This window comes from Thunnus thynnus, chromosome 1 (genome assembly GCF_963924715.1).
Source record: "Thunnus thynnus chromosome 1, fThuThy2.1, whole genome shotgun sequence".
Lineage (NCBI taxonomy): Eukaryota > Metazoa > Chordata > Actinopteri > Scombriformes > Scombridae > Thunnus > Thunnus thynnus.
In genome coordinates, this window is record NC_089517.1 from 2,418,022 (window position 1) to 2,425,738 (window position 7,717).

The following is a 7,717-nucleotide window of genomic DNA, read 5'->3' on the forward strand; positions in this document are numbered from 1 at the left end:
TCACACTGAGGGTTCGTCTGGAAGGACGTGTGTTATTAGATGGTTTCAACAAGCCTTTCCTTTATCTCAGCTGTCCATCAAACACACTTCACACCTCTTATTTCTTCTTTTAAGACTTTTTTTTTCTCCTCTTTTGTTCTCAAGGAGATATTCATCTCAATGAGATTTAACTGAATAGATCCAATTTAAAGCATAAAACCCATTTTAGTTTTATTAACTCAGACTGTTGAACCCTCAGAGAAACTTTGTAATATATTTTTGTATGAAACAAGGATTATGAATGTTGTCACAAACCGGCTCAATGCGTGTGACAAACAGGGGAAGCAAGTCAAGTGCCAATTATTAGTTTTATTTGGTACTAAAACAACATAATGATATAAAAGAAGGCATGAGGAGACTAAGTGCATCAGTAGTGAATGTAATGTGTGTGCGCTTCTGTTGAATGCAAAAGAAAAATACCAAAACAAACCCAGAACCTGATGAGATGTGGAGCCTGAGAGAGAGAGATGGAGACAATGGGATCAGAGTGGTATTATCCTTGGTAGAGGCCTGTCCAGGTGTCCCAGCATCACCTGAATGACCCTCCCTGACTCCCAGCTCTTGCAGGAAGTGGCCAGTCAAACCACTGCAGGCAGTAAGAACGAGGTTCTACTGAGAACCTCGTGTTACACATCAGTTATTATTAACACCAACACTTTAATGTAAGAATACAAATTTGTCTCTGTAATTTGGCATGTAGTTAATATATTACCCATAATCCACGAGCAGTACTGCTCTCCCTCCATCCCACCAACTCAGCATCCTTGGTACCACAGGAGCAGTTTAAGAGGATGAAGGACAGAGGAGAGCATGTGAGCTTATAATGTACAAAGATTCAATATGAGAAAGAGACGACTGCTGGTCGTTCAAAATGCAACGCAACACAAAACTATACACAATACTTCCCACTATGCAGCATTAACTGTAAGTACTGCTGAGTGCTGAGAGTTTTATGTGTCCTGCAACTCATGCATGTGTGTTGCAGAGTGTGATGGCTGATGGGATAAAGGAATTCTTCGCTCTATTACTTTGGCAACTGGGAGTCTGAAGATGGGAACGGCTGAATCTCACTGTTTTGTCACAAGACTCTGAGACAGGATTATACAATTCTGGAAAGTTATCACGCCGGAAACTATTTTATCATTCGCCACAACGATCTTGAGTTCTTGTTACAAAATAATCCAGTTTCTGTTGTTTTGACAGAACTAGAGTCATGTCCTGATGAGAGCATCTTTAACATTCCTTCCTAGAGGCTGCAGCCTCTCCTGAGTTCCTGTCCGTCTGCATGTTATCAGCTTCAAGCTGTGAACAGAAACAGCGGTTCCTCGGCTGAAGATGGAGAGAGCAGAGGCGGCTGAAGTCCACAGGTCAGAGAAGGGCCAGACAGGATGCATGACCTCCCGAGACTCCCCGAGTGCTCTACATCTTACTGACCGTCATGAATCACCCGACACCGACGACTAACGCCTCTCCTCAGGAATATTCTCAGTATGAAACTAACGAGATGACACAGAGCGGTCGTCAGCGTGGGGGGGCAGGTTTCTGCTCAGATATACAGCTCTGCCCTCAGTCACAGTTGGCGGGGGTCTCACCGCCAAGGTGATTTATGTCCTCCGGTTTTCACTAAACTCCTCTGAGCGGCAGAGACGAAGGACGGAGCGGTTTTCACGCCTCGCCAGCACCACCAGGATCAGATACTGGGCTGTTATCACTGCATGTGGGTGAACTTCTTTAAACATGTCTTCCATACATCACCCAGAGCTGCGGACACTGAGGGGTGAAAGGGGAAGCTGCAACCTGCTGGCACAACATAACTTCGCTGCACACTTATACAAACACTTTTTTTTAAAAAAACTTTTTCTCCGTCTGACTTCTCTCTATCACACACACACATTTATTCTTCTATTCTTGTGGAGCCACACTGACGTAACTTTCCCAAGACCTTAACCTGAACCTTCAAGCCATAAAAAATCATCTATATTTTTCATAATCCCACTGTATGAAATGTCAGTGTGTAATATGTGTGCTGTGGCTCGTAGCGATGAACCTACAGAGAATTATCAGTGACTCTGCAGCTCCCCTCTGCTTTTTTTTTCTTAACCTGTATTTAACCAGGAAGACCCTTGAGATTGAGATCTCTTTTCTGAGGGAGACCACAGCAGTTACAGTTTAAATAGAAATAAATACACAACAGGTAACAAGGAAAAGACTAAATCCAGCTCAAATAACAAGGATTTAAATCTTTCCAAGGAAGTTTTATTATTAAAATATAGAATGCAGATTATTCCGATTCCAGGGAGCAAAGTAGCCCAGCTCAGTACAAACCCTTGGAACCTGGTAGTGAAGCCACCTGGTGGAGCCAACGGCTTTATTACGGAGCTTTATAGTGAGTTTCAGCTCATTGTTTATCTGTCCGGCTGCAACTTTACTGTTCTGCTTCACTCTCAGCGTCTCATAGCGTCGTTTTCAGAGAAAAAGCTGTAAAAAGCCGCTGAACACTACCTGCTCAGCACCAAACAGACACAGTTAGCTGCAGACTAGCTGGTGAACATAGTGGAGCATTTAGCAGCTAAAGAGCCAGATATTTCCCTCAGGAGTTGGTAGAGAGTAAAAACAGAGCTAAAAGAGAGTGAATATTGGACTTACATTCACACGACACGGCTGAGAACAAGTGGACAAAATCAGTTAATGCAGGTTTAAAGTTATAATCCTTTATTGTACCGTTCACGTTGTTACTTTCCTCGCTGGAATATGCTTTCTCGACTGGGATTCAAATTTCATACGCGAGAGATCAACAGATGCATGGATGTATTATAAAAGATGGATACTGGCGCCAAAAAAAGTTTAGCTTCCGCTGAATGTGTGCAGTAGTGTTTCCCCCGCAGGCCCGCCCACCAGTTCCTGCTAGGCCCATAGGCTTTACATTGTGATGACATCACAGGTTATTAAAATCGCTTTTCTCTTATGGAGGGAAGTTTCACAGATATAAAACCTCCGTGGATCAAAAGTTCATAATGGAAAGAGTCATAATTGACCTTGTTTGCAGTTCAAGGTGTCCCGTCAACAGTTTTACAGACGTCTCTTTGACATGGTGGTCTTTGGGGAAAATGCTTTTTGGGCTGCAGGGGGATTTTTTTGCTGCAATACCACGAGTGGCCACTGGGAAAAACTAGCTGCATTCACACCAAATCAGGCGGGTGGAGTGGAGGTGTGCTGGGGGGTTGTGGGCGTGTTTATTTGTGCTCTACAACATAACCACTGTGAAACAATCAGAAAATAATGTTTTAATGATCTGATTCACCGGCTTTCTTGCTACCAGCGCTCCCTCTCTTCATTCACTCTCTAGCTCGTTTGACCACAGCTGCTCTCTCTCTCTCTCTCTTTTTCTCTCGTCTTTTTTAAAGTGAGTTGAGAAGTCGACAACAAAGTCTAACTTTACTAACGTTATCAAGCGAAGAGAAACGTCCTCCCTTCGTCCCAGTAACGTCTTTGTCCTCCCTCATGGCAGAGTTTACAACTCTTGTCAGTCTGATCTCCCGCTGTGATTGGCCACCGCAGCCTTCAGCCGCAGTGACGTCGGGTTGCGTTTCTCCAAAAGTTGACTCTGGCTCAACTTTCCGGCCGCAGTCCGGTGCGGTGCAATGAATGGGATGACTGGCGTTTTCGCCGCACTGCCTGATTTGGTGTGAATGCAGCCTGACGGCGCCCATATTCAGCTCTTATTGTACATCCATGGAACTACGCAGTCACGTACGGCAACTTTCATACAGGTTAGTGCAATTCAAAGTGCTTTACAGGTGAAGACAGTGTGAATGTAAGACAGTAAAACAATTTGAAATTTAAAATAAAAACTAGATAAAATGGATAAAGACTGTATCTAGGTTTCCATCAAATTGAACGCAAATTATGACCAAATTTCAAGAATATCAGCAAAAGAAAATCCAAATTAATGCACATGCATGAAGAAAATACTTTCTAAGACCCATGTAACAGAAGAATTTATTATAACTTAAAAATCTAATAGAGTTTCAAATGAGATTTCTTCTTCAACAAGTTTCTCTTGAGACTCTGAATAACGATGTACTTGAATTCGTGCAACCATACAATCAACAGCTTGTTCATTTTCTTTCCTTTCTTTACGTCGTTCCCTCGTATTTTCCTCTTATTTCCTCGTATCCTCCTGTTCATATTTGTCATTTATGGGGTTATATTTACTGCTGTGACACGGTATGAACTCATAAATTAATCCATGGTTGAGTCTTTGCTAGCTGGCCTCAGGAGAGATCTGCCAAGTTCTCACTAAATATCCAGACACTGGCCTTTTCCGACTCAGCAGAGAGACGTTCACACAATGGACAGCGTGCCACAGTAATGGTTGACTCCTGTCTGACCCCTGAGTCTCGCTTTTAATCTGAGCCCAGAAGGCTTTGACATTTCTCTGACATTTACCATGACACCGTTACCTCAAAGAACTGAAAAGGGCCCAGTTACAGGCTCTCAGCAATCGATAGCCAGTTAGTTCATCCTGCAGTAGAGGCCCAGTGAAAAGGAGGCGTCTGTGTTAATCATCATTTAATATCTGCAGGTCAAATAGTGTAAACAAAAGCAGCATTTTAGTAAAATGATTCTTGAATGAGAACCACATTCAGAGCTTCTTAGACGGTTAAGCATTATGATGTTCGATGAAGGATAATTAAAACCTTACTGGTAGTTTTTGGCTTTCGATCCTGCAGCTGTCAGGTTATGTCCCACAGCTGGAGTTTTACTTATTTACATCACTACAAATGTCAATTTGGAAATTTGAAAATTCAAAAATGGAAATTTGACTTTAGTCAATAGACAGAAAATTAAGCAACAACTAATTTTTTTAAGCAAATAAGCCAAAATTGTTTGTTTCTTTTAATTTCTCATATTTGATGATTTACTGTCATATATGATAGTAAACTGAATATCTTTGGGTTTTAGACTGTTTAAAGATGTAACCACTGACTGGGAAATTATAACTTCATCTTCACTATTTTATAGACAAATCGATTAACCCTTTCATGCATCAATTATGATAACCTCAGTCAGTGTTTTTATTCCTCTTTAGCAAGATGACTTTGGTTAATAATTCAACCCCATCACATATAGCGGTGCAGGGGTGCTGCATGGGTGGGTAGAGATCCTGGTTTTTGCTGTAGACCAGATAAAATGTGATAACACGACCTCCTGCTCTGTTATCTTTACAACATAGAGGAGTGAGTCTGTGACTGAATTTACTAAATACATTATGCAATATTTTTTAGGACATATAAAGCAGTTTGCATTGTGCAATATTTTGAAACAGAGAATACTGTATAATGGAGTACCCTTTAAGTATAACATCGCTGTACTGTACTCGTTATAATACTAGCCTCACTTAATGCCAAGTTAATGACAAGTCAAAGCAGCTCACAGGAAATGTTTAGTACCAGTGTTCAGATTAAACCCCCAAATTCACCTGCTGCCAACTGAGTCCAAATCCTTATACTGTAGTCTGTATTATATACTGTAAAGCCGTTTAGCTAGCTTTGAATTACTGATGCTACACAATTTGACTCCTCAATTCTCTGGTGAAGATACTTTTAAGAGGGTTGTGTGTGTACAGGAGTGAAGGAGAGGTAAGTTAGTTAGGCACCGTGTGTGTGTGAGTGAGTGAGTCACACAAAGAAATATTGGCAAAATAATCTTAAAAAATGTTGTCATCCCTGTACTTTCAGCTGATTCCATCCACCATTTATTTGGTTGGACAGCAGGGACGTCGTACTGCGGCTCCACTGGCTATATTGATGATGTAGGTGTAGACTACAGATGTGAGGTCTGTGGAGATGAGGATAGCCCTACTGCTCAACCACCTGCAAGAAGGTCTGCAACTAAATTATTTTCATTGTTCATTTATCTGACGATTATTTCCCAATTGATTAACTGTTTGATCTATAAAATGTCAGAAAATGGCGAAAATCCCAAGATGACGTCCTCAACCTTGTCCACAACCAAAAGATATTCAGTTTACCGTCATAGCGACTAAAGAAACTGGAAAATATTCACATTCGAGAAGCTGGAATCAGAGAATTTGGACTTTAATGACAACTAATTGATTTATGGATTAATCATTGCAGCTCCATCTGTAAGACAGCCCCGACAGACAATGACGTTTCATTTTCCAACAAGGTCTGCAGCTTCATCTGGTCGTGCTGGACCTCCGCTCCAACGCACAGGAAGATTTTTTACGAGGTATAAAACCAAAGAATAATGGCTGAAAAAGATTTATTGCAAAGCTGTGAACTATATATGGCTTCTTATATGGCCCCCCAAAAAAATCACTGAGAAATGTCTCCCAGCTGGGCCATTTCCAACCATGGCTGGAGGTCATGGTTATATGAGCTTAGGTTGGACTAATGATGCGTTTGGAGAACCCCCTAATGGTGGTAACATCACCAATTTACCATAAGTTACACCAACCAGTAAATACAGATGATAAAGTCGTTTAAAAGCCCGTTGGTGCTGCCCCCATTTAAAATTTCAATACAAACCTTTCCAGTTTGAATAAAAGCCTTTCAAGACTGATGTCATGCAGAGAAACAGTGTTTATAGTTGCAAAATCTGTGGAAAAAGCAGGAAATCGACCCAAATGCAGGACAGCAGGCAGAACAAATCTGAAGAAACTTCTTTATTCTGAGTCAGCGCAGGCAAAAACAAAACGCTGACTGATCAGAGCAAAACACAATACAGGACGAGCAGATCAAACCAAACAAACCAGAGCAAACTGACAGAGGATCCAACAAAACTGAACCGAAAACAAGGACTTAAAAACAAAGTAAACTGACGAGGGGAGCAGGGCTAACGAGGCTGATGGAGGGCAGGTGTGGAGGGTGAAACAGGCTGGGGAGGAGTGAAGGAACTCAGAGGGGAAACAAACAAAATAAAAACCCAGAGAACACAATCCTCTTAATAACTCAGACTGAGTAAGATGTGTGAGTACAGCTTTCTCCAGTCAGGAACACAGTCCAGTCTTAAAATAACAGAGAAAAGGCCGAAGTCTCTGGTGGAACGGAGGAGAAGAGCAACCGAGGGACACCGAGCCAGACTGTGACAGAAAATTTAACAGGCTCAATAACCATGAAGAAGAAATGGAATTAAAGAGACACACAGTGTCCAAACACCATGAGTCCATGACATGTCGAGGGATTTGAATCTTTTTTTAGTTAAATGGTAATTAATAATGTAAAGATGTTTGGTCTCCTGGGCTGGACTACAACAGTAAATGTCCCTTACTGACTATTCAGCTCCACATGTACTTCATTTGTTGCAAGCAGCTAAGACGAGTTTACATCTTATAGCTGCAGCAGAAACGTATTATTTATTCAAGAAGGGTTAATTTACTTTTCTAATGCTGCGTCTTTGAATCCAGACATTTCAGACAATTCAAATGAAACTAAGTTTATCACAGTTTGGTCTAGAAATTTGCTCTTTTGGTGTTAATGCACCTCTGGTCGGATTTAGCTCCTTTCTGTAACAGCGAAGTATTTGAATTCCTGCACCGAGCTGTTGAATATGCAGATTTTAAAGTTTAAAGTTTGTTTCGAGCCGTGCAAAGATGTGAAATGTCTGAACATAATGGGGACGACTTTGCGAATCGCCTGAACAGCTTCAAAGA